At 42.0% G+C, this 26,024-nt stretch overlaps 1 protein-coding gene across 1 annotated transcript in view; it reads left to right on the forward strand.

Annotated features, from left to right (window-relative positions):
- The first annotated feature begins 686 nt into the window (after positions 1-686).
- The window catches only part of Mapkap1 (MAPK associated protein 1), a 218,143-nt gene continuing 192,805 nt past the window's right edge, over positions 687-26,024 (forward strand). The window contains exon 1 of the mRNA XM_027423729.2: positions 687-1,061. The gene's annotated coding sequence lies outside the window, so the exon portion shown is untranslated. The remainder of the gene's footprint in view (positions 1,062-26,024) is intronic.

Genomic DNA, 26,024 nt, shown 5'->3' on the forward strand with positions numbered 1-26,024 from the left:
TGACCTACCAGGGGCAATACCCTTATGCTAAACCGACAGTCCCTCCCACCAGTAGGAACCAACTGCCACGTTGATTGGCTTGGTCTTCTGTGGGTCTTGCACAGGTAACTTGCACTGCTGTGAATTCATGTATGCAGAGAGCCTGTCAGGTCCAGAAGATGCTGATTGTTCCAGACCTCGGGCTCTTGTGGTCTGTTTTTTTTTGATTTCATGATGGTCCCTGAACCTTCCAGAATGGAGGTGTGATGTGCCCCACTTCGACTGAGCACCGTATAGACGTTTCACCTCTGCACTTTGGCCAGTTGTGAGTTTCTGTATTAACCACCGTCCACTGCAGTAAGAAACTTCTCTGATGAGGTCTGAGAGCTGCGCTAATTTGGGTGTTCAGATAGGAATTAAAAAACAGTTTGACACCATGTCCATCTAACAAATAATAACGGCAGTGAACTCTTCTTTCTGACATGAAGGTTAAACCGAGGACTGTTCCCAGTGGAGGTTAAGGTGATGACTGCTGCCTGTAAAACCAAGAATGCTTCCAGATCGGCCTGAGCGCAGCGCGCGTGCGCCAGCCTTCCGCCAGGCCCCGCCCCCCCGGAGGCTTTGGCTCTTGGCTCTGGGACTTGCGCACTGCGTCCCCAGCCAGAGGCCCTTTCCCGACCGGGGACTTCCGGTACGCCGGGTGCGGTTCCGGGTCGTGGCGCGGCTCCGGGTAACAGGGCTGGTGTTGCCGGCCGGCGGCGGCGGCGGGGAACGGCGGGGTCATGAGGGCGAGTTTGGGGAGCGGCAGTCGAGCCGGCCGGTAGAAGCGCTGGTCCCCGAGGACTTCGTGGGCGCAGGGTTCGGTGCAGGGGCCGGGGGGCGTGGGAAAGCCGGGCCTCCCTCAGGGGAGTGTGGAAGCGGCTTCAGGTAAAGGTTGCCCTAGCCGCCGCCCGCCGCCCCTCGCCCGCGGGACCCTGTGGTCCCTCAGCACCCCGCTGCCCGCGCTGCCCCGCGACCGCCCGCCCGGGCCGTGCTCGGTGGCCTGGGAGCGTGCGAACCTGACAGCTGGGTGTGTGACTTAGGTGAGGAGAGGCTGTGGACCTGGGGGTGTGGGGGCGGGAGCGGGAGCGTACGTGGCTCCAGCGGTTTCAGGTCCCGAACTCGACAAGGTCCGGTGCCCCAGCTCCACTCTGTGAAATCAGTTTTCAGAGTATTGCCCGGACAGTCCAGAAACAGTCCTTCAGATTGTTTTCCTATCTGGCGTGCTGCTGGGAACTTGGATTCCGGGTTTTTCTGTTTATGGGAGTGGCGAGGAGCGGTAAAGCTGGGGGGTGGGGGTGGGGAGAAGAAAAGAATAGAGTTTAAAGAAGTGTATAACACGAATCAGAAACTATAAGACCAACCAGGGACCTCGAAATTTGTTACACTTCCTTTGGATGATTGCCAATATTTGAAACTGTCACTGTCCCCAACTCCGTGCAAAGCATCATGTTTGTTATAGCTCCCCCCGCCCCCCCCCCAACAACCAAGTTCAAAACCTTCTCAGGCATGAACAGTGAGGTGAACAGACACTTCAGTTAAAAGGTCCGCATTCACCTGACCAACAGACGGGGTGGCCCCCTCTTGTGAGCACCCTCCAGAGCAGAAATAAAGTGCATTATTCCCGTGGTTTTAGGCCACCCAAGCTGCAGTGAAAGTACTCGCTCAGTGATAATTGTCCCCATCTTCTTCAGCTTAGACCCCCTCAAACTTAACTGGAGTCTCAGGTGGGGGGCATACCAGGTGTCCCTGTCCTATTCAGCTGGGTGCTCACATCTACTAATGTGTATAGTGCCTGCATAGCCTCTATGTGCCTGTGGCTCCTGGCTAGCTTTTTACAGTTAAGCTTATAAAAGTTTCCATTATAGACCTTCCCTCTGGATAAGTAAGATCTCAAATCAGTTTTGATTTGTTCTCAAATACTTAAAAAAAGAATGACTCCACTCCACCTAGAAGCTTTCTGGTTTTTGGCTTCTAACACATTCATAATGCTTCCCATGGTTCACCTGAAGGTGGTCTCACTTAACCTATTAGGGGCAATCTAGCTTCTAATGATTTCTTTCTTTCCTTTTTTCTTAAGAATTATTATTATTATTGGTTTTTCGAGACAGGGTTTCTCTGTGGCTTTGGAGGCTGTCCTGGAACTAGCTCTTGTAGACCAGGCTGGTCTCGAACTCACAGAGATCCTCTGCCTTTGTGCTGGGATTAAACACATGCGCCACCAATGCCTGGCAAGAATTATTTTTTTAATATGTGTGCCCATGCAGGATTTGTGTATGTGTGAGAGCATTGCCCTCAGTGGTCAGAGCAACAGAAGAGGGTGTCAGATGTCCTAGAGCTGGAGCCACTGTTACTTATGGGCTGCATGTTGCTGGTTACCCAACTTGGGTCCTCCACAAGAGCAGTCCTGACTCCTAACTGCTGAACTGTTGTTGTTTCTCCAGCCCTGGAAATGGTTTCTTACCTAGAATCCCATAAACACTTGTTATTTACAGTCATTTGATGTAGCAAGCATTTATTGTGCGTGGATTTAGGTCAGGCACTGTAGTGTAGTTTAATAGGACTTAGTCACGGTGTTCAGGGAGTTGTTACTGTGCGAGGAATCAGTCACTCCATTGAAGTGACAGGGGCCATGTAAGAGGGTTTCTCTGAGATGGAAATGAAGTAGGACACAGTGCTAGCTTTTGGGAAGTGACATTTGATCACGTGAGTGAGCATAATGTGAGGCAAACTGAACTTTACTTTTCCTCACATAATTTATTAAACTAAAATTTATGGGCGGGAAGTACAGGATAGTTGCACAGCTGGTATGAGACAGAGCCAGGTCTTGCCTTTTTTCTCACCATGGCACTCTTTGCAAGTATATATTGCAAGTATATGAATGAGAAAATAAGAACGCTGAAATGGACAATACAGAAACTCCTCTATACAAGGCCTGGCATTGTGGTGCAGGCCAACTGCTTGGCAGCTGGTACTTTGAGGCAGCAGAGAACTTGCACAGATGCTTTGAGGCCAGCCTGAGCATCAGTGAAACCCCATTTTAAAAAAAGACATGTTGTACTGGATAGATATTTCAGTGGCTAAGAGCATGGGAAGCTCTTCCAGAGTACCTGGGTTCAGTTCCCAGCACCTGTATAGTGGCTCACAATTATCTGTAACTCTAGTTCCAGAGGATCTGATGCCATGTTTTGACCTCTGTGGGCACCAGGTAGGCATGTGGTGTACAACATATATGCACACAAACACTCATGTACATAGGTTAAAAAATAAATGTAAAAAATGCCTTTATAGTTACATTGGCTGCTCTTCCAGAAGTCCTGCGTTTAATTCCCAGCAACCACATAGTGGCTCACAACCATCCATAATGGGATCTGACGCCCTCTTCTGGTGTGCAGGCATACATGCAGGCAGCGCGCACACACACGTTTGCCAGCAGGCTTCGGTAGCACATGCCTTTAATTCTAGCACTCAGGAGGCAGAGGCAGGTGGATCTTAGTGAGTTTGAAGCCAGCCTGAACTCAGGTCTACAGCCTGAGTTCCAGAACAACCAAGACTACAGAAAGACCCTCTTTCAAACAACAACAACAACAAAAACCCAAAAAAGGTAAAGAAAAAACCTTGTAGAACCCCAACTCCCTAAGCTGAGCTTTCTAAGCAGAATTTCAGATTTGGTGCTTTCAAAGTTAGTGATACTCATCCAGTGAAGTCTGTGAAAGTGCTCCCAAACTCAGAAATCTGAAAACACTCTTGCCCCCAGCATTCTCAGTCTGCAAATAGTCAGGTCCATCTAATGATAGCTACAAGATCTCTGGGACATGGTCTTAGAGGGTGAGTGGGTTTCTAGTCCAAATAAAGCCAAGTCATTGCAAGTGTTTCTCAACTGTAAAGAGTTTATTGGAAGTCAGTGTCCCATGAAATCTTATTCAAATCAAATTACAAAAAGTTGCAGGTGTATCACTAGGATATTGCCATTGCTGCTTTTAGCAGGCATCGACGTTTGAGAGGTAAAGAGGAAGGGCTAGACTCAGAGCACAAATGCCAGACAATCGAGATCAGTTTCAGTTTCCAGTCTAATTTGCCAGTGATATAGACTTAGAGCGTGTGTGATTCATTCAGCATTTCCAGGCAAAATGTTAGGCTCTGGATGCCACTGGGAATAAAGCTAGGCCCCCACTTTGAGGTCATTGACATTCCAGTTGGGGAGTAGTGGGTGCAGATGAAGTAGGCATGTTCTGTACGTGCTGCCACAGGGTGCCCTGCTTCCACAGGGCCCACAGGGCCCACAGGAAGGAATACTGATAATGGTAGCCAGTGAGTGCTTACAGTGTATGACACTGTCCCTAAAACTGTTTCACATCTGCCCCTGTGTGGGAAGGTGTGAGCATCACCCATGAGGGAACTAGGGCATGGAAAAGATAACTTCTTGGTGGGGTGGGGGAGGGGTGGTGTTTGGTTGTTTTTTTTTGGGGGGTGGGGGTGTATTTTGCTTGTTGACTCAACTGAAGACTTTGGAAACTGTTCAGTTCAGTGGGTTTACAAGAATTTTTTAGAAATAGGTTATAACAATATTTAGGCCTAACTGTTAAGGATGCAGCCAGATGTCAGGTTGCCACATGAAGTGCCCTGACCTTGTGTTTCCAGAACCCTTGTCTTAGAAGTTGGTGCATCAGGAAGCACAGAAGTCTGGGAAATTGCTAGAGAGGAGTATTTTGGTTCTTGCCAATCCAATTTACAGAGTGGCCAGTGGATGGTTTTCTCATGTCAGGCTAAATTTCAAAGGAATGAGGTTTGGGTGAGGGGACCTTGTGGTACTTGGATTTGGTGCTTGATGCACTCACTGTAAATGCCATCAGATTGGTCCTTCCTTTGGCCTTCTTCATAGTACCGTGAAGTGGTTTGTTCCTTCAGTAATTTTTTTTTGTTTGTTTTTTCTCGAGACAGGGTTTCCCTGTGGCTTTGGAGGCTGTCCTGAAACTAGCTCTTGTAGACCAGGCTGGTCTCAAACTCACAGAGATCTTCCTGCCTCTGCCTCCCGAGTGCTGGGATTAAAGGCGTGCGCCACCACCGCCTGGCTCACCTTTGGTAATTTTTTGCATACCATGTTTCTGTCGCCCTCATAATCCTTTAAAGTAAGCAGGTGGGGTTACACAGGGGAGCAGTCAGAACTTCTTGAGATGAAAAAATTGGCAGCCAGAGAAGCAGTTTTGTCGAAAGTGCCTTAGTCTGAGAGGGACTCACCTAAGGCATAGGCTTCACTGGGCACCGTCTTTGAAATTTGGGCAAGTCATTTTCAGCTCCTTGGGTCTTTTTCCTTTCTGGATGGTGAATAGTAAAATTCAAGTCTTGTTGAAGTCTTTTCAGGAATTGCTATGTTTTAAGTTACACCTCAGGGTCCTGTCAGACCCGAGTTGAGACTGTGGTGCTGTCCCTTCTCTGTATGGTAGTCCAGGCCCTGCTTTGTATTCTCTGTTATTTCCTCCAGGGGACCTTGGTGGCCAGGGCTCCCCTCCGGTATACAGTGCTTTGTTGACTGTCATATACAAGATTGAAAGGAGACAGAGAGTCACCAGCAGAGTAAGAGAAATACAGTCAGGGAGTTCCCAGCCCAAGAGTTTAATTTATTTTTATTTTAATTCCCCTCTTTTACCAGATGAAAATTGAAGAAATATTGGTCTGTTGGATTCTTGTTTTCATTCATACTCTATTGTATAAAGAAATAATATGGAACATAAAAATGAAGAAAATAAATCCAGAGCAGTCATTTAGAATTTATTAACTCTACTTGGCAGCAGTCTAGTGTATCAGGGAAGTAGATTTAAGAAAGGAAACACAAAATTTGGACTGAAAGGAGAATATAATTTTAGGAAGCTAGAAATGAGAGAATGGAGGGAAACCACTTAAAAAAACAAACCTGAAATTTTGCAAAAAGTGTCACTACTGGGAATATTGTGACTTCTTGTAAAATTAATTGAGTGTTATGTCAGATTCCCCCCTAAATGTGTGTAATGTTAGGTTCATAATACCCCACACTCCAGCATGTTTTCATGAATATGCTTGTTATTGGTACAGATAAGTAGTATGAAGGTATGTAGCTTCAAAAAAATGACATTATTTAGCAATGTCCCCATACCCTGCCTTGTTTTAAGGTACTGTGCTATAAGTAAGTGCTGCTTCAGCAGGGAGTTGGTAGGAAATCATTTGAAAGAATGTGTTTGCTTTGTAGCTCTTTTTAAAGGTGAACTTCTTATTTCATGTGCATATTTTACCTGCATGTATATGTTGCGTATTAAATAGATTTAGTTCCCTTAGGGACTGGAAGAGGGCATTGGATCCCCTGCAACTGGGGTTAAACGCAGTTTTGAGCTGCCTTGTGGGTGCTGAGAATGAATCCCAGTACTCTGAACTTCTGAGTCATCTCTCCAGCCCTTTGAACTTCAGTTGCTGACTTTCAGGATATTTAACAGTGTAACTTGAGTATAGAAACAGTGTGGAGCAAAGCCTTGAAAGCATACCCACTTGGATTTTATACTGGCTGTCCATCACTGGCTGTATGACCTAGACAGTCTGCAGAGGGGTATTAGGGATGCCAGCCTATAGTCCTTGTGAGAACTAAAGAGACTGTGTTAGTACCTTGTATGAACTTCAGTGCTTCTAGAGTGATGTAGGGTCTGACATGCAGGAATACAGGACATTAAGGATGGATACTAGGTGGTAAGTTATGAATGAATAAATTTTTTACATTTGTAACCTGAGATTAGTCACCATAATTTTGGTTGTACTTTGTGAATTACGTAGCATACATGGCTGCTGTGTGCTATTGAGACAAGTTTCAGTATGCTGTTTTTGGATTGGTTAAATAAGTTGATCTGCTGAGTAACATTAGGGAGGCAAGAGTGATTTTTTTATAGTAAGAGTGAAGAAAAGCAAAGAATATATTTGCTTTGGGTTGTACAGTTGGCCGTGTTTGATCTCCTCAGTTGAGGATTCCCTAGCTACAGAATTACAAGTTACATGAAGCTATAGTTGATTGGCTGAGCTTAGGTTCTGTTTTGCTGTAATGTAAGCAAGCATTTATAAGAAATAGATCAAGTAAGTTTTGCTTATGTTAAAAAATCAGGCAAGATTAAAGTTACCTGTGTGGTCTAATTGACTTTTTCTACTCAGGATGGTCTCCATTTTAATTTACTTTCACAAGAGCAAATCCGTCTTTTTTATTTTGTCAGAAAAAAATTGAAGGCAAAATTTTATTTAGATATTAATTTTTCTAGTGTCAGTAAAGTATGAATATTAAAATGACATGATGAATTGTTACCTTAGACTCTTCCATTATGTATTTCAGCATGCACATTAAACATTATGGTCAGTTAGGTGGGCTTTTTAACTGGGCATGGTAATTTTCCTGTACATGTGTGAGCATATTTAAATTAGGAAAATACCAGGCAAGTTGTTTCCTTTGTAAACTGCTCTGTCCAAAGCATTCTGTGTATTATCAGAATGAAAAATGACAGCACTTTGTCATCTGCTCAAATTGATACTCCTCTCTTCAGGATGACAGCTGAAAAAGCCCACAGGTGCCATATAAAGAGGTGACCATGTTGTCATATTTCATTTCGGCATCCCTCTGCAAAGCCATAATTACCTAATTAGGTTGTTAATTAGGAGATTAGCATTTCACTATATTGATAGAATGCTCTTTACCGGTGTGGGGCTAGATACAGATTTGTCTGCCCTAATTTATAGTCTCTGCCTGTTTTGTACTTATTTATTTGCTTAAGATCCTTGTGTGGAGCAGTTGGGTTTATCTGAGAAACAGTTTGTTTACAAGCTAATGAAGCTTTGATAACTCACTGAAGTTGCTGAGCTAAGGGATGAACAGAACTAAAGAATGGCCACAGCCACAAAGAGATTGTGAAAATTCTGAATTGATAGAACTTCTATTACCAGAGGCAGCAAAAACATGGTAAGAATTCCGATTGTTGGTCTAAAGTCCAAAATGCAGAATCTGTGTGAGGTGTGACAGATATATGTGCCCTACACTAGGCAAAGTGTATTACTTTAGTTATATTGAAATGATTCACTACTTTATTTGTACTTGAGAAACTGAAGCTTGCTCGGTGACTTGAGAATAAGTATATCCACTTCCTTAGTCATGAGCCAGGCTATGTTTCACTTGTACCTTCTGTCCCTTGGTCTTTGCTGGGGGCACTTTCTTTTTCTTTTTCTTTTTTTTCTTTGCTTCTTTGCTTCTTTTTCTTTCTTTTTTTTTTTTTCTCTTGTTTTTGTTTTTGTATTTGTTTTTTGAGACAGGGTTTCTCTGTGTAGTTTTGGAGCCTGTCCTGGCACTTGCTGTGTAGACCAGGCTGGCCTCGAACTCACAGAGATCTGCCTGCCCCTGCCTCTCAAGTGCTGTGATTAAAGGCATGCACCACCACTGCCCAGCTTGGGAACATTTTCTTAAGCACTCTTTGGCCTGAGTTCTTCCGGAATTTGAAGTATTTCCTAGTAAACGTATCTTGACATTTGGACTATGCAGTATGCCTAACATTCTTTTCAGGGGGAAGTATTTCCTAGTAAACGTATCTTGACATTTGGACTATGCAGTATGCCTAACATTCTTTTCAGGGGCCAGGGGCCATTACTTACTTTCTCAGTTTAGTGCCTTCATAGGTGCCTTCCCTACCTTTCTAGTTCAGAACCTCTTCCTCTAAGTCAGTGCTTCTCAACCCTTTAATGTTTTGATGGCCCCCAACCATAAAATTATTTTTGTTGCTACTTCATAACTGTAATTTTGCTACTGTTATGAGTTGTAATGTAAATAGCTGTGTTGTCTGGTGGTCATAGGAGACCACTGTGACAGGGTTGATCAACCCCCAAAGGGTTGAGAACCACTGCTCTAAGCAGTAGTTTAGCTGCTGCCTTACCCTTTTTCAGAAAAGGATACATAGGGTCTTTCTATGTATCTCTGGCTGGCCTGGAGTTCACTGTGTAGACTAGGCTGGCCTTGAACTCACAGAGATCCACCTGCCTCTTCCAGTTGCTGAGATTAAAGGTCTGTTCCAAACACAACTCAGAAGGGTAAAGAAGCCAGGTGAGGCAAAAATTTTCCAGAGAGGTTTCTGTTGCAGGTTGGGTGAGAACAAAGCTCTGTGTGGATGGATTAGAAAGCACTAAGGGATGAGTGGGGAGTGAGGCTGCTTGGTAGGCAAGGTTTAGAGTTATGGAGGACTTTGGGAAGTCAGTGAAGGATTTTAGGATAAGTTAGGAAGCAATTGTAATAGTTTAGGTGAGAGCTAGTGGCTTGTTTAGGTTATTGAAATAAAGAGAAATGGATGAATTCATGAGAGAGAAGAGCTAGAATGCACAGGATTCTGATTAAATGCCTTTGGAATTTGCTGGAGAGGTGGCTCAGAGGTTAAGAGAACGAACTGCTCTTCCAGAGATCTTGAGTTCAATTCCCAGGAACCCTGTGGTGGCTCACAACCATCTATAATGAGATCTGGGGCCTTTTTCTGGCCTGCAAGCATACATGGAGGTAGAATCTTGTATTCATAATAAATAAATAAATCTTAAAGAAAATGCCTTTGGGATACATGGAAAAGAAGGAGTGAAGACTCCTGATTTGACAGTCTGTTCTTTGTAATTTTATGCACATTTGAGAATATATGTGTAAGTGTGTCATAGATATAAGACCCAACTCTTATTTCCATTTTAATCCCAAGAAAACACACTAGCAGCGAATTTTCTTTCAAGTGAGCTGAGAAGGATATGAACATTTGAATGTTTGTTTGGGGCTCTATAGTTGAGCAGCAGCTTTGTGAGACTGGAAGGTGCTGAGGCCCAGAGAAACTGCACTGTTTCTCAGCTACTTGGTTGGATCCTGTGCACAACCTTTGTGTTTTCTTGGTGACACTTTGGCTTTCTTGTTTCTTCTTGTTATCTTGCTTATTTTAAACCAAATTTCTCCCAAGGGCTGCTGACAGAGGAGGTTTGTTATCTGTCTGTGGCTTCTTAGGCCAGAATGCTGATACTTCTGCACATGGACATGGATGTTCTCCTTGAAAGTCAGATGTGCTGCTGGGTTTTCTTTGTAGGGCTTCATATAGACAGAGTTTCTGTCCTTCCCCGTCCTGCTGCCCTTCAGTCCCAAATAAACACACAAAGACTCATATTAATTATAAGCTGTTTGGCTGATGACTCAGGCTTCTTATTGGCTAGCTCTCTCTTAATTATTAACCCGTTTCTATTAGACTATGTATTGCCACAAGGCTGTGGCTTACCTATAATGTTCTGACATGTTACTCCTTCAGTGGCTATATGGCATCTCTCTCTTGAGACTGCTTCCTGCCTCTTTTCTTCCCAGTGTTTTCCTAGTCTGGTATCCTCACCTATACTTCCTGCCTGGCTACTGGCCAGTCAGCATTTATTCATCAAACAATAAGAGAAACATATATTCACAGCATACAGAAGGACATCCCCCTTCAGCTTCATGCTTGTGAGACTATCTTTAAACTATCTTTCTTGGGCTTTCTTGTCATACACATTCCCTGGTCAGGTGCTTACACCTATGGCTTCATCTGTCACACATATGTTGATGTTTTCCAGATTTACTCAGATTTTTCTCGAGCGCTAAAGGTATGTCACTCCCCTCCCCTCAGTGGTTTAGCTATATAGCTCAAGTTGGTCTCAAACATGTGACCTTCCTACCTCTGCCTCCAAAGAACTAGTATCACAAGTATAATTTTGGGTCTTGCTGGTCTTTTTGGGTAATCCGTACTCAAGTTTATGTATCTGAAATTAACTCATTATCTACACCACCACCTCTACCTGCTAACCTGTTGCTGTTAGAACTCTTAAAAAAACAAAACAACCCCCCCCAAAAAAAAACCCCAAACCATTTATTTGTGTGTCACATATATAGAGGTCAGAAAACAATTTACAAGAGTTTGTTCTTCCTAACACTGTGTGGGCTCTGGGGATCAGACTCAGATAGTCTTGACAGCAAGCATCTTTACCTGCTAAGCCATTTCAGCAGCCTGTGTTTCATTGTTGGCAGTGTAAATGTTCTCCTCCACATTCACTCAATCACCAAGTTCTCCTGCTTTTTCTCTCTGGAATAGTTCTTGAGTTTATGAAAGCATCTTATGGCTTCACTTGAGACTTCATCCTCTCCTCCTTGGGCTGTTGTCACAGCTTCACAGCGTCTTCTGTCTTGTCCATTGCTTCAGTACCAGGCTGTATTGAAGTTTGCTTGGCCTGTCTTCTAACCATCCAACTTCTTTCTCATCATTGCAGATTCATAATAGACCAGGGAATAATAGTAACAGTAGTAGTAGGCATCTTGGTAGTGCCTGCCATGGACCAGGTAGTATCACAAGTACATAATATTCATTCAGTCAGTCTTTACAGTTCTGAGTAGCCATCAAAACGATTCCCATTTCCAGATGAGGAAATAGATACAGAATTTGCTACTCTCCACAGGCCCTATAGTGAATACCATGTCCAGATTTGGATCCAGGTAACTTTATGCTTGATTGATATCAGCCTCAGAATGCCTCCTGCTGACATTCTCAGTCCTGTCCCCTCCTCCCCCTTTTCCCTTGACATGTCTGACTGCAAGGATGCTGTCTTTGATTCTACACCAACTCAACTCATCGATGGCCTGATGTTAATTTGAAGAACCAAAGGGGGATTTTATTGTAAACTTTCTGATCAAGGGGCCAGTATTACAAAGCAGTGTTAGCTCTTTTGCAACTGCTCTTCAGGTAGAAAAGTGACGACTTTCATTGTTTTTGCCACACTTATGTCTTGAGAAGTCTTGTCTGAGCAGCCAGTTTCATTTAGCTATCTATTCGTAGTGATTCTGTACCATACCATTGGAATATTCCTGTGTGGCTCTTTTGCTTTCTGGTGAGCATTTATAGTCTTGTATTTTCTCTGATGTTTGAATCGCCCTTTATAGATAAGGACTGCAGCTGAACACTTGTTACGACGATTCCCAGCATGTGGTGGGAAGCACAGATGTTGTACCCTTACATAGATGAGTGTGCACAGTGGGTTCAAGAGTGTGGTTTCAGGGTAGATTGCTGTAGCCAGCCTGCCTGGGTTTTATCATGGCCCCACCTCTTACTTGTGTGGCTTTTAGCAAGTTTGTGTTTTTATGGATCTGTGAAACATGGGTAATAGTAGAATCTATGTCATAATTTTGTGAACAAGAGAAGTGCCTCATCCAAACCAAATAGTTAGGGCTGTGATAGTTGGGGAGATGGAATTCAGATTTCCTCTGTGGTTCATACATGCCACAGTGTATGGAGGTCAGAGGATGACCAGAGTGAGTTACCTCTTTCAACCATGTCAGTCTTCAGATTGAACTCAGGTAGTCAGTTTTGGTGGCAATTGCTTTTGCTTGCTAAGCCACGTTGCTGGTCCCAGAGAGATCATTTAAATGTGTAATGATCCTGTCATGCTGCTCTTTTCAAAATCTTTTTTTGCCACACATTTGCCCTTTTGTATGCTGTGAATATATGTTTCTTTGATTGTTTGATAAATAAAGCTGTTCCAGCCAATGGATAGGCAGGATGTAGACAGGCAGGAAATATAGGCAGGGCTACCAGACTAAGAGAAGGCTGGGAAGAGGAATGAAGAGAGGGGCCTCCAGAGAGACACCATGTAGCCACTGAAGGAGTAACATGCCAGAACATTACGGGTAAGCCACAGCTTTGTGGCAATACATAGTTTAATAGAAATGGGTTAATAATTAAGAGAGAGCTAGTCAATAAGAAGCCTGAGTCATTGGCCAAACAGTTTATAATTAGTATAAGCCTCTCTGTGTTTATTTGGGACTGAAGGGCAGCAGGATGGGGCAGGACAGAAACTCCATCTACAGTAGTCCTCTATTGACTCCTCATTTCTCTTGGAGTATCTGTAAAGATTTGCCCTACTTTGCAGCTCTTCCCCCGATGCTACTTGTTCCCCTTGCAGGACTTCTTAGCTTGGCAGCTCTTTTTCCTCAAATGTTCACATGCACATGGCTTTTCCTGTCTTGCTTTAGGTGGTAAGTCAGAAACACTGCAATGATCCATTCCTGTGCTATTTTGTTTGCATATGCCGCCCAGTACTCCATCTAGTGTGGCTTGTTCTCCCATTGTTTTGCTCCACCACTGCTTCTAGCTGCCATAGTGCACATTCTTTGTTTGCTGACCTCATTAAAATATGAGTTCATGAAGGTAGGAGTGTAGGTGTATACACACTCTATGTGTTTGTTGTGTGTCTATAGGAGTGCCTGGCAGATGTTGGCCTACAGTGCTTAGTTACCGAATGTCTAGTACTTAGTAACTATTAGTTACTAAGTGCATCCATTACTTAGAGGTAGACAGGCCATATAATGCAGTGGAAATACAAAGGAACAGCTAACCTGGGATTCATTCGGAGGTTCCTGAACGAATTGACCATGAAGCTGGATTTTTGAACAATGAGTAGGAGGTACCCAAGTAAAGAAAGGCAGGCAGGCTTTAAAAACAAAAAAAATTGTGTGTGTATTTAAAGATATTCACTTGTATGTGGATAATGTTGGGTGCTTTCTTATTTGAGATAAAGTGGTGGTTCTTAGCCTGTGGATTGAAACCCCCTTTGGGGTCAAACAGCCCTTTCATAGAAGTCACCTAAGACCATTGGAAAACACACATATTTACAGTTCATAACAGTAGCAAAATTACAGTTATGAAGTAGCAATGAAAATAATTTTATGGTTGGGGGTCATCACAACATGAAGAGCTGTATCAAAGGGCTGCAGCATTAGGAAGGTTGAGAAACACTGAAATAGCCTTTAGATGAACCTGGAGCTCACAGATTTGATTATACTGGCAGACCAGCAGTCCCTGGAAATCCTCATGATCCCCCCCCCCCCAATACCTCCTAGTGCTGAGATTACAGGCATGCTCCTAGGTCCTCATTCTTGCATAGATATATATTTTTACTCTTTTGGCTTTTTGGTGCCCCACCACCCTGCTCCCAAATAGGTTAAACACAGAGGCTTATTCTTAGTTATGAATGCCTGGCCTTAGTAGGCATGTTTCTTGCCAGCTTTTCTTAAATTATCCCATCTATCTTTGGCCTCGGGCTTTTATCTTTCTCTATTCCTGTATACCTTTTCTTTCCTTCTTACTCCAAGTCTGGCTGTGTGGCTATGTGGCTGTGTGGCCCCTGAAGTCCTCCTTCCTCTCTCGTCCCCAGATTTCTCCTCATATTTCTCCTCTCTTCCTGCCAGCCCCTCCTGTTCATCTCTCCTACCTCACTATTGGCTGTTCAGCTTTTTATTAGACCATCAGGTGTTTTAGACAGGCACAGTAACACAGCTTCACAGGGCTAAACAAATGCAACATAAACAAAAAATAACACACCTTAAAATAATATTCCCCAACACATGGCTATTATTTTATCACCTGAGCCATCTTCCCAACCAGGCAGACAGGCTTTATAGAATAAGGATGAGGAAATGCAACTTGTGATTTTTGTTTGTTTGTTTTTATTATAATGGTTTCCTGTAGTCCAAGTACTGAGAACTTGTTGTGTGCCAATGATGACCTTGAACTTCTGATCCTCTGGCATTCACCTCCCAAGCGCAGTGATTATAATCATGCACTACTATGTTTGATTTATGCAGTGTGAGGATCAAACCCAGCATTTCATGCATTAAAGTGAGCACTCACCAACTGATTGACATACCCAGCTCTGGTTTAATTTTTTTGTTGTTGGTTTTGTTTTGAGACATTGTCTTACTGTGTAGCCTTGGCTGTCCTGGAACTCTTTATATAGACCAGAGTTGGCCTTGAACTCATAGAGAAATCTATCTGACTCTATCTCCCTAGTGTTCAAATTAAAGGGGTGTACCATTGTGCTTGACTTACAGTGTGTTTTTATAGCAGTGATTTGAGCTTTAGGTCTCCCTAGTACATTAAACTATCAGGACACAGATGGTAGGAGTTTGTAATAGGTACTAAAGTAAGTGGTAGGAATTGTTTAGATTGCAGAAGTTTTGAGTATAAATTTTAGTAACAAAGTTCTTTGGTTTAGTCAGAAACGATTCTGAGGGAATTAGAAATGACCATGTCTTTTCAGGTCACATATTAAGTATTCTTAGCCTCAGCATTGTTGATACTGATGTTTTGATAGTACAGTTCTTTGTTGAGGGTGTTTTCCTGTGCACTGTGACATGATTTGCACTATTTTTAGTGTTCATCCACATGTTAGTAGCAGCCATCCCATTGCCACTGTTGAGTCTTCAGCAAGTGAGTTAAGAAGAGGAAGATTCATACCTTCATAAAATAACTACCTTACTGAATCAAGAATTGGATCAAACAGTTTGGAGCAGATAGTTCCTTAGAAATGACGTTACTCCAGATAACTAATGAAGGCAGAAATAAAGTGCCTAATAAAGCCATGTGGGCCCTAGGATTCAGAGAAGAGGTTTCAGAGGTGAGATGCTTGTGTTGGATTGAAGAAAGAGATTGGCTATGTTGGAGAAGAGCACCTTTCATTACAAGGAACTACCATTACCAAAGACCAGAAGATACACAGAGCTCCTGAGAGTTGCAGGAGGTGGAGGGCAGAAGGGCTGATAATAAAATGAGGTTGTAGAGCTGTATGTGGAAGCCGTTGGGTTTACCGCATGACAGATCATCTCAGACTCATGCTTAGGACTCTCAGAGGCAGGAGTCAGGCTCCAGTTGGGTTCCTTCTCATGATTTCAGAGTTGAAATGAAGGTGCTAGCTGTTGATGAGCTTCTTAGGTTGGTGGTAGGATGTGTTCCTCATGACTCCTTCTAGCTAATGGCCAAGACATTTTCAGTGTTGAGCCCTTGGTCCTCAATATCACCCCCTGCTTCTTCGAGGCCCTTGGGAATCTCTTTGTTTGACCATTTTTCTCTTCACTTGGCTGAGAAGTCTTATGTGAAAGAATGTCACCAAGGGATTGTGCCTTTCATACCTTTGTCATGTTCTGTGGACTGTAGCCTGTAAGGTATCACCTACACTCAAGAAAAGGGGTAGCCATACAATAAACTGGGTGGATGATGCCAAGAGGCCAGACTTTCTGAAATTGCTGTGTGTGTGTGTGTGTGTGTGTGTGTGTGTGTGTGTGTGTGTGTGTGTGTGTGTGTGTGTGTGTGTGTCCCCATCTCCCCTTCCCCATGCTCCATAAGGACAGTGGTCAATTCTGCTCTTTTTCTCTCTAGGATCTGTCTCTGTCCTGACACATAGTAAGTGCTTTGTAACCTTCGTCAGATGAGTAAAATATGTGAGGGAGTACTTGGTAGGCAGATCAGTATTGCTTACAGCTTAAGTCCTTAACCGATGATTTCACATTGAAAACATTTGTCTAGCTGCTTTGACATTGTTTGTATCTTAATTCTAGATAACACTATAAACATTTTTACCTGAGATCTAAAAGTAAAACCTAAAATTATTTATTTCTACAACTGCCAATCAAGTCTATTATATCAGAGACACAACACCTATTAGAAAAAATAATTTAGGGCTATATTGTAGCAAACTGGTAAATTTCTTGTGCCCGCTGAAATTGTTATTGGGTTTGGAGCTTTGAGCATTATGGGTGGTTAGGTTGTCTGAAGTTTGATTGCTATTGCTAGTTGCTTAACATTATTTCAGGACCCTGAAAGTGCTGTTTTATAATGGGGAGGAGTAATACTGTAGTCTAATTTGGTCTTGGAACTTCATGGTTGATACATTAATTATCACTCAGTGATTAGTGCTTGCATTCTTTGTACTTGACATCAGGAATATCTGTAGACAGAATTTTGACTTTAAGTTGTCCATTGAGAAAGAATAACACCAAAGTCCCCCCCCCCCAGCCTGTACTATTGATACTGGGGTTTAGGAAAGCCCCTGTATGTTCTGGGGAACTGAACCCCACAAAAACAAGCATTGCACATTTTTTTTGGACTGTCAATATTAGTAGTGTTTTCTTGCTCTGAAGATTTATTATTTTAATTATGAACCGTTTGTGGGGTAGGAATATGTGCATAGGAGTGCTGGTGCCAGAGAAGACCAGAATTGACTGGAGGATCCCTAGGGCCATTGTAGCTACCTACCTGTGTGCTGGAAATGGAACTCAGGTCATCTGCAAGAGCAATTTGTGCTCTTAACCACTGAGAGTCACTGTAACACGAATTAATAAAATATCCAGTGATTGATAATTGGGGTCCAAGCTTCAAGCTGAATATCAGAAAAGCAAAGCAGCTGGCCACTAGCTCAGCTGAATGGGCTGGTCCTGTCTCCATGAGCTCTCACCAAGCCTCAGACTGTAACCTTTCCTCAGTATGACTGGAGAATGAATATCTCCTACTGAATATTGAAGTTCCTGCTTCGACCTTTTATACCCCTCTAGTGCTGGGATCAAAGGTGTGTGATCGGTTACTCTTTTAGACTGATTGACTCTTATATATTCCTGGGTGGCCTTGAACTCAGCGAGATCCGACTATTTCTTAATCCTGAGTCCTAGGATTAAAGGTGTGTACCACCACCTCCACACTTCTGACTGCTAGGATTAAATGTGAGTCACCACTGCCTGATCTCTATAGCTTGAGGCTGACTTTGCTTTTCTGAATTCTTAGGCAAGCTTTAATAAATCATAAATAATATCTCACTACAAGCCACCTTTTCAGCTCTGTGGTTCTTTGGTTTGTTTGTTTGTTTGTTTTAATTTTATTTTAGGTTTTTGAGACAGGGTTTCTCTGTAGCTTTGAAGCCTGTCCTGGAACTCACTCTGTAGACCAGGCTGGCCTTGAACTCACAGAGATCCGCTTGCCTCTGCCTCCAGAGTGCTGGGACTAAAGGCATGAGCCACCAATGCCCGGCTCTGTGGTTCTTTTTGCTTGTTTGTTTGTTCTTTTTGTTTTATTTTTGAGACACTGCCTTATGTAGCCTTGAACCTTCGGTGTAGCTGAGGATGACTTTGAACTTCTGGTCCTACTGCTGCCACCTCCCAAGTGCAGAAACTAAGGCCATACCTTGCTCTAATGGTGTATATATAATTTTTCTTTTAAAACAAAGAGGTATAGTTTATCATAGGATGGAATGTAATTTATGAGTTTTAAAACTAAATTTCTTAGCTATGGTAGTAGCCCTGCCTTTAATCCCAGCACTCTGGAGGCAGAGGCAGAAGGATCTCTTGGGTTCCAAGCCTGTCAGGTCTACAGAGTGAGTTCCAGGACAGCCAGGACTACACAGTGAAACTCTGTCTTGAAAAAACAAAACAAAACAAAAAACCCAAAAAAACAAATCCAACACATTTCTTGGGGCTGTGAATGTAGCTCTGTAGAAGTGTTTGCTTAGCATGTGGGCATGTGTACACACACACAAACACATACACACACACACACACACACACACACACACACACACACACACACTCTAATTTGGGGAGCTGGGGACGTGGCTCAGTTGGTAAAGTCCTGTGCTTGCCATGTAAGCATGAGGACTGAATTCAGATCTCTAGAAGCTGTATAAAGTCTGGGTTAATGAGGTGTCCTTGTAATCGCAGCATTAGGATCCCGGGTATAGGTGGATCCCTGAAGCTCATTAGCCAGACAATCTAGCTGAATTGTTGCACTTCACATTCAGAGAAAGACTCTGTCTCAAAAAATAAGGTGGAGAGTGATTGAGGTAAACACTCAGTATCCAGCGCTTAACTGCCACAGAGACACGTTCAGGTACCTGCACATACAAGTATACATATTGACATGAACATGTCTGTATAACACACAGTTTTTCTTTTGATGATAATTTGGAAATATTCCAAAGCCAGGCATCTAGATACCAAGAATTTGAAATTTCATACAATTAGTTTTTATACATTTGATCAATGCAAATTATAATGCAAACCCAGATTTAAGGATGGGGCAAAAACACCCTACCAAACAAGATGGTTAGTGCATCCTAGTCGGGCTGTTACATGATGATTGATCAGTACTGCTCACAGGAAGAGCCCAGCATGGGTCATCTGTCACTAACCTCCTTGTATTTCTGCCTAAGCAAAACCCAGCCATCCTTAAAATGCCACCACTTCATTTCCAGGACTTTACTGTTTCTTGGAAAGCATAGTCATTTGGGAGTTGGTGTATGCATTGCATTGTGTTCCTATTTGGTTTGTGTGGGAGAATGCCGATGTTGATATCAGTCTGTGGAGGGACAGTACACTCTTAGAGATTTCCAGTCTTGATCTAAGATAATGGTTAGTGAATGAATCTCATTCAAAAGCACAACCTTGTCTTGTTCCTGATTTTCGAGGAATTGCCTTGAGTTTCTGTCCATTTAGTTTGATGTTGGCTGTTGGTTTACTGTATGTTGCTTTTATTATTTTTAGGTGTGTTCCTGTTATTTCTGTTCTCTCCAAGACCTTTAGATTTTGGATTTTGTCAAAAGCTTTTTCAGCATCTAGCTAGATGATCATGTGATTTTTCTTTCTCAGTTTGTTTATATGGTGGATTACATTGATGGATTTTCGTATGTTGAACCATCCCTGCATCCCTGGGATGAAGCTTACTTGATCACGGTGGATGATTTTTTCTGATGCATTCTTGGATTCGATTTGCCAGTATTTTATTGAGTATTTTTGCATCAATGTTCATGAGGGATATTGGTCTGTAGTTCTCTTTCTTAGTTGTGTCTTTGTGTGGCTTGGGTACCAAGGTTATTGAAGCCTCATAAAAAGAGTTTGGCAATGACCCTTCTACTTCTATTGTGTGGAATACTTTGAGGAGAATTGGTATTAGCTGTTCTTTGAATTTCTGGTAGAATTCTGCACTGAAGCCATCTGGCCCTGGGCTTTTTTTTTTTTTTTTTTTTTTGGTTTGGCGACTTTTTAAAAAATATTTATTATGTGTACAGTGTTCTGGTATATATGCCTACAAGAAGAGGGCAACAAATCTCATTATAGATGGTTATGAGTGACCATGTGGTTGCTGGGAATTGAACTCAGTACCTCTGGAAGAGCTGCCATTGCTTTTAACCTCTGAGCCATCTCTGCAGCCCTGGTTGGGAGACTTTTGATGACTGTTCCTATTTCATTAGGGGTTTTAGGTCTATTTATATTGCTTATCTGTTCTTGATTTAATTTGGTAAGTGATATTTATCCAGAAAATTGTCCATTTCCTTTAGATCTTCAAATTTTGAGGAGTACCGGTTTTCAAAGTATGACCTGATGATTCTCTGGATTTCCTCATTGTTATGTCCCCCTTTCATTTCTGATTTTGTTAGTTTGCATGTTCATTCTCTGTCATTTGCTAAGTTTGGATAAAGGTTTGTCTGTCTTGCTGATTTTTCTCGAAGAACCAACTCGTTACATTGATTTTTTGTATTGTTTTCCTAGTTTATACTTTTTTGATTTCAGCCCTCAATTTGATTATTTCCTGGTGGGGGTGAGTTTGCTTCTTTTTGTTCTAAGCTTTCAGTTGTGCTGTGAATTCCCTAGTGTGACTATTCTCCAGTTTCTTCATGTGGGCGCTTAGTGCTATGAATTTTAGTCTTAGTACTGCTTTCAAAGTGTCCCATAAGTTTGGGTATGTTATGTGCTCATTTTTATTGAATTCTAGGAAGTCTTTAATTTCTTTTTTATTTCTTCCTTGACCCAGGAATCGTGCAGTTGCACATTATTCAATTTTCATGAGTTTGAAGGTCTTCTATAATTTGTGTTGTTGTTGAATTCTAACTTTAAAGCATGGTGGGCTAATAACAGGCGGTTATTCTAGTTTTTTTGTACCTGTTGAGGTTTGTTGTGTTGCAAAGTATGTGGTCGATTTTAGAGATGATTCCATGTGGTGCTGAGAAGAAGGTATATTCTTGTGTTTGCATGGAATGTTCTATAGATGTCTGCTAAACCCAACTGGATCATAACTTCTATTAGTTCCTTTGTTTCTTTGTTAAGTTTCTGTCTGGTGGTCCTGTCTAGTGGTGAGAGTGGGGTGTTGAAATCTCCCACTGTAGGTGTGTGAGGTTTTATATATGATTTGAGTTTCAGTAATGTTTCTTCTACAAATGTGGATGCCTTTGTATTTGGGGCATGGATGTTCATTATTGAGACTTCATCTTCATGGATTTCTCCTGTGATGAATATGAAATGATCTCCTTCATCTCTTTTGATTGATTTTAGTTTAAAGTCTAATTTGTTAGATATTAGGATTGCTACACCAGCTTGTTTCTTGGGTCCATTTGATTGGAAAATCTTTTCCCAACACTTAACTCTGAGGTACCATCTGTCTTTGAAGTTGAGGTGTGTTTCTTGTATGTAGCAAAAGGTTGGATTCTGTTTTCCTATCTATTCTGTTAGTATTGTATTTGAAGTTCTAGCTAGAGCAATTAGGCAACAAAAGATACAAATTGGAAAAGAAGTCAAACTTTCACTATTTGCAGATGATATGATAGTTTACATAAATGACCCAAAAGACTCTACCAGGGAACTCCTACAGCTGATAAACACCTTCAGCAAAGTGGCAGGATACAAGATTAACTCAAAAAGATAAGTAGCCCTACTATATACAGACGATAAACGGGCTGAAAAAGAAATCAGAGAAACATCACCCTTTACAATTGCCACAAACAACATAAAATACCTTGGGTAGCGCTAACCAAACAAATGAAAGACTTGTATCACAAGAACTTTGAGTCGTTAAAGAAAGAAAGTAAAGAAGATACCAGAAAATGGAAAGATTGACCATGCTCTTGGATAGGTAGGATCAACATAGTAAAAATGGCAATCTTGCCAAAAGCAATCTACAGATTCAATGCAATCCCAATCAAAATCCCAGTACAATTCTTCACAGACCTTGAAATCTCAACTTTATATGGAAAAACAAAACAAAACAAAAAACCCAGGATAGCCAAAACAACCCTGTACAATAATGGGAACTTCTGAAGACATCCCTGATTTCAAGCTCTATTATAGAGCTATAGTCCTGAAAACAGCTTGGTATTGGCACAAAAATACAGACAGGTAGACCAATGGAATCAAATTGAAAATCCTGATATCAACCCACACACCTACGAACATCTGATTTTTGACAAAGAAGCCAAAATTATACAATGAAAAAAAGAAAGTATCTTCAACAAATGGTGTTGGCATAACTGAATGCTGGCATTTAGAAGACTGCAGATAGATCTATCGCCATGCACAAAACATTAATCCAAGTGGGTCAAAGACCTCAACATAAATCCAGCCACACTGAACCTCTTAGAATAGAAAGCAGGTGGTACCCTCAAACGAATTGGTACAGGAGACCGCTTCCTGAACATAACGTCAGTACCACAGACACTGAGATCGACAATAAGTGGGACCTCCTGAAACTGTTAAGCTTTTGTAAGGCATAGGACACATTCAACAAAAACAAAATGGCAGCCCACAGAATGGGAAAAGATATTCACCAACCCCACATCTGACAGAGGGCTGATTTCCAAAATATACAAAGAACTCAAGAAGCTAGTCACCAAATCACCAAATAATCCAATTAAAAAGTGGGGTACAGAACTAAATAGGGAATTCTCAATAGAGGAATCAAAAATGGCTGAAAGATGCATACGAAAGTGTTCAGCATCCTTAGCCATCAGGAAAATGCAAATCAAAACAACTCTGAGATACCATCTTAGTCAGAATGGCTAAAATAGAAAACACCAATGACAGTTTATGCTGGAGAGGATGTGGAGAAAGAGGAACACTCATCCACTGCTGGTGGGAGTGCAAACTTGTACAGCCACTTTGGAAATCAGTATGGAGATTCCTCAGGAAAATGGGAATCAGTCTACCACAAGATCCAGCAATTCCACTCTTAGGCATATACCCAAAAGATGTACGCACATATATATACAACAAGGACATCTGTTCAACCATGTTCTTAGCAGCATTATTTGTAATAGCTAGAAACTGGAAGCAACCTAGATGCCCGTCAACTGAAGAGTGGATGGAGAAAATGTGGTACATTTACACAGTGGAGTACTACTCAGTGGAGAAAAACAATGGAATCTTGAAATTCGCAGGAAAATGGATGGAACTAGAAGAAAACATCCTGTGTGAGCTAATTCAGTCACAAAAAAAAAAATGATATGTACTCACTCATATATGGATTTTAGACATAGAACAAAGGAGTACCAGCCTACAATCCACACTGCCAGAGAAGCTAGGAAGCAAGGAGGACCTTAAGAGAGACATACATGATCCCCTGGAGAAGGGGAAAGGGACAAGATCTCTTGCTAATTGGGAGCATGGGAGGAGGGGAGAGGGATCTAGAAGAAAGAGAAGGGGAGAAAAGGAGGGGAGAGGAGGACATGAGAGAGCAGGAAGATCTAGTCAGGGGAAGAACAGAGGAGAGTAAGAAAAGAGAGAGAGCCATTAAAGGTTTATAGAGAATTCTGGCACTAGGGAAATGTCCAGAGATCTACAAGGTTGACCCCAACTAACAATCTTAGCAATAGTCGAAGGGTTACCTTAAATGTCCCTCTCTGATAATGAGATTGATGACTACCTTATATGCCTTCCTAGAGCCTTCATCCAGTAGCTGATGGAAGCAGAAGCAGACACCCACAGTTAAAACACTGAGGTGAACTCTGGAACCCAGTTGCAGAGAGGGAGGTGTGATGAGCAAAGGGGTCAAGACCAGGCTGGAGAAACCCACAGAAACATCTGACCTGAATAAGAGGTTGCTCATGGACCTCAGACTGATAGCTGGGAAACCAGCATAGGATTGTTCCAGACCCCCTGAACAAGGCTGTCAGATTGGAGGTCTGGGCCTCTGGTCGTGGATCAGTATTCATCCCTAGTACACAAATGGACTTAGGGAGCCCACTCCATGTAGAGAGATACTCTCTCAGCCTAGACACTTGGGGGAGGGCCTAGGCCCTGCTCTGAATGATATGACAGACTTTGTAGATCCTACATGGAAGGCCTCACCCTCCCTGGGCAGCAGAAAGGGGTTGGGATACAGGGTTGGTGGGTCAGGGGAGGAGGGGAGGGAGAGGGAACTGGGATTGACATATAAAACAGTTTTAAAAAGCCATTTTGCTAGTCTGCAAAACAGATGAAGGCTTAATTTAGAGTTACATTGGAGAGAGTTAGAGAGGAAATTCAGAAGCAATAAACTGCATTTAACTTTAATAGTTATTTCAATTATTTTCAAATTCTAGGAGGTATAAATTGTGGACTATATCAGAGAATGTTGGTTATAGTCAAAAGATGGTCTGCTGGTTTCTGTGAATGGAAACTTCGTATATAATGAAAGGGTTTTGTTATCCTAACTTGTGACCACCCTGTGTCATGGTAGATACATGGGACTGCTTTTGTTAGTCTGTGTTAAGGATTCCTGTATGGGAATCAGGTTATTATGCCTAATACTCACAGTGTCAAGTCAGGGTACAGTGTAGAAAGGTAAATGCAACAACAACAACAACAACAAAAAACCAACTCACATCTGCTGTTACATGTTGTTAACTCCCTTAGCAGACGTTAAATCATTTCAAGTACAATAATAGTGTGGGAGGTAAATTAACTAACCATTAACAGTCTTATAAATACACAATTAACATGCCAGCATTTATATGACACATTGATGGGGCAGCAGTAATTTTTGATTGGGAGTTTGCAAACGTTTGAGAAGCCTCGGGCTGTTGCTTATTCAGGCAGGTTTTCACATATTGCAGGTGAGGGCTGCTAGTCTGCTGGTGGAGGAGAGTAGTGATTGTGATATTTGAAAGGGAAGGAGATGGGGTTCTTTCTAAGCCTTGGCTTGGACAAAAGTATTTAAACACACTGTTGCTTGCAGGTCTGTAGGGAGTGAAGGAGTGCAAGGAGGGCTCAATGCTTATGATCAGTTTGAAATACTTCAGCTATGGACTTATAGTTGAGGTTGCATAAACTAGGATTTTTGAACATATCTTTGGTGTGTGGTTGGACGCATAGCTTAGTGGCAGAGTGCTTGACAAGCACACAGAAGGCTCCTGGGTTTGATCTGCAGCATTGCAACAAATCAGCCAAACAGAATGTATTTAGACCTAACTTGAGACAAAGTAATACCTCTGTGGTTTTAGGTCAAAAGTAGGTATCTTTTCCTTTCATGTGGGAATTTTGTGAAAAGCATCTTTTTCAACTATTGTTATAAGTCCTGCTTGTTTTTTGCTGTTGTACAACGATTTCTGTGGCATTAACAGAGTAGCTAAATGTCTGGTGTACAGCTGAACACATGTCTTAAAGATTTTATAAAGACCCAGGGGAAAAATTTCCCCCAACCCTCTGAGCTCACAACAATGGGATGCTTAGGAACTGTCTTGTTGTGTGTTGTGACTCATTGTGACTCTTGTTGTGGCTCTGTTGTGAGGCTGTGGCTTTGACCATGTTTCTTAACTTTTCCTGTACCTTGGGTTCTTTTTTTTTTTTTTTTTTTTTTCAGTAAAACAGAGAATAAAAAATAGCCTTTGGTTTTTTTGTTTTTGTTTTTTGACATTATATAGCTGGCCTGGAACTCTGCTATCTAGACCAGGCTGGTCTTGAACTCATAGAGATCTTCCTGTCTTTGCCTCCAAGTACTGGGATTAAAGGCATGTGTTACTATGCTTTATGATGGCAACAATCTTAAAGGGTTATTTTAATGGTTATATAAATTAATTCATGTAAAAAGGATAAAATAATTTTAGCTTCTGCAGTAACTTCAGGTTAGCTGGTATGTAGTTCCTTATGACTTCTGGGATCTGTGGTCTAATTATAGCAGATATACAAAGTCCTGTGGATATATACTGTTTTATCCTGAATCACTGCCCCGTGGCTACTTTCCCCAACTCTGCATATATGCTTTGTCATGATGCATCTCATGCTTTTCTATTAACCATTGCCAGTGAAGTTTGGGAGCTTGTGTGTATAAAGTTCTTGAGTATTCAGAACTGGGCATGGTTGCTTATGCCTATAATCTTAGTCCTACAGAATGTAGTCCAAAAGATTGTTGAGACCTGATATGCAT

This window comes from Cricetulus griseus, chromosome 6, assembly GCF_003668045.3.
Source record: "Cricetulus griseus strain 17A/GY chromosome 6, alternate assembly CriGri-PICRH-1.0, whole genome shotgun sequence".
In the NCBI taxonomy this organism is placed as follows: Eukaryota; Metazoa; Chordata; class Mammalia; order Rodentia; family Cricetidae; genus Cricetulus; species Cricetulus griseus.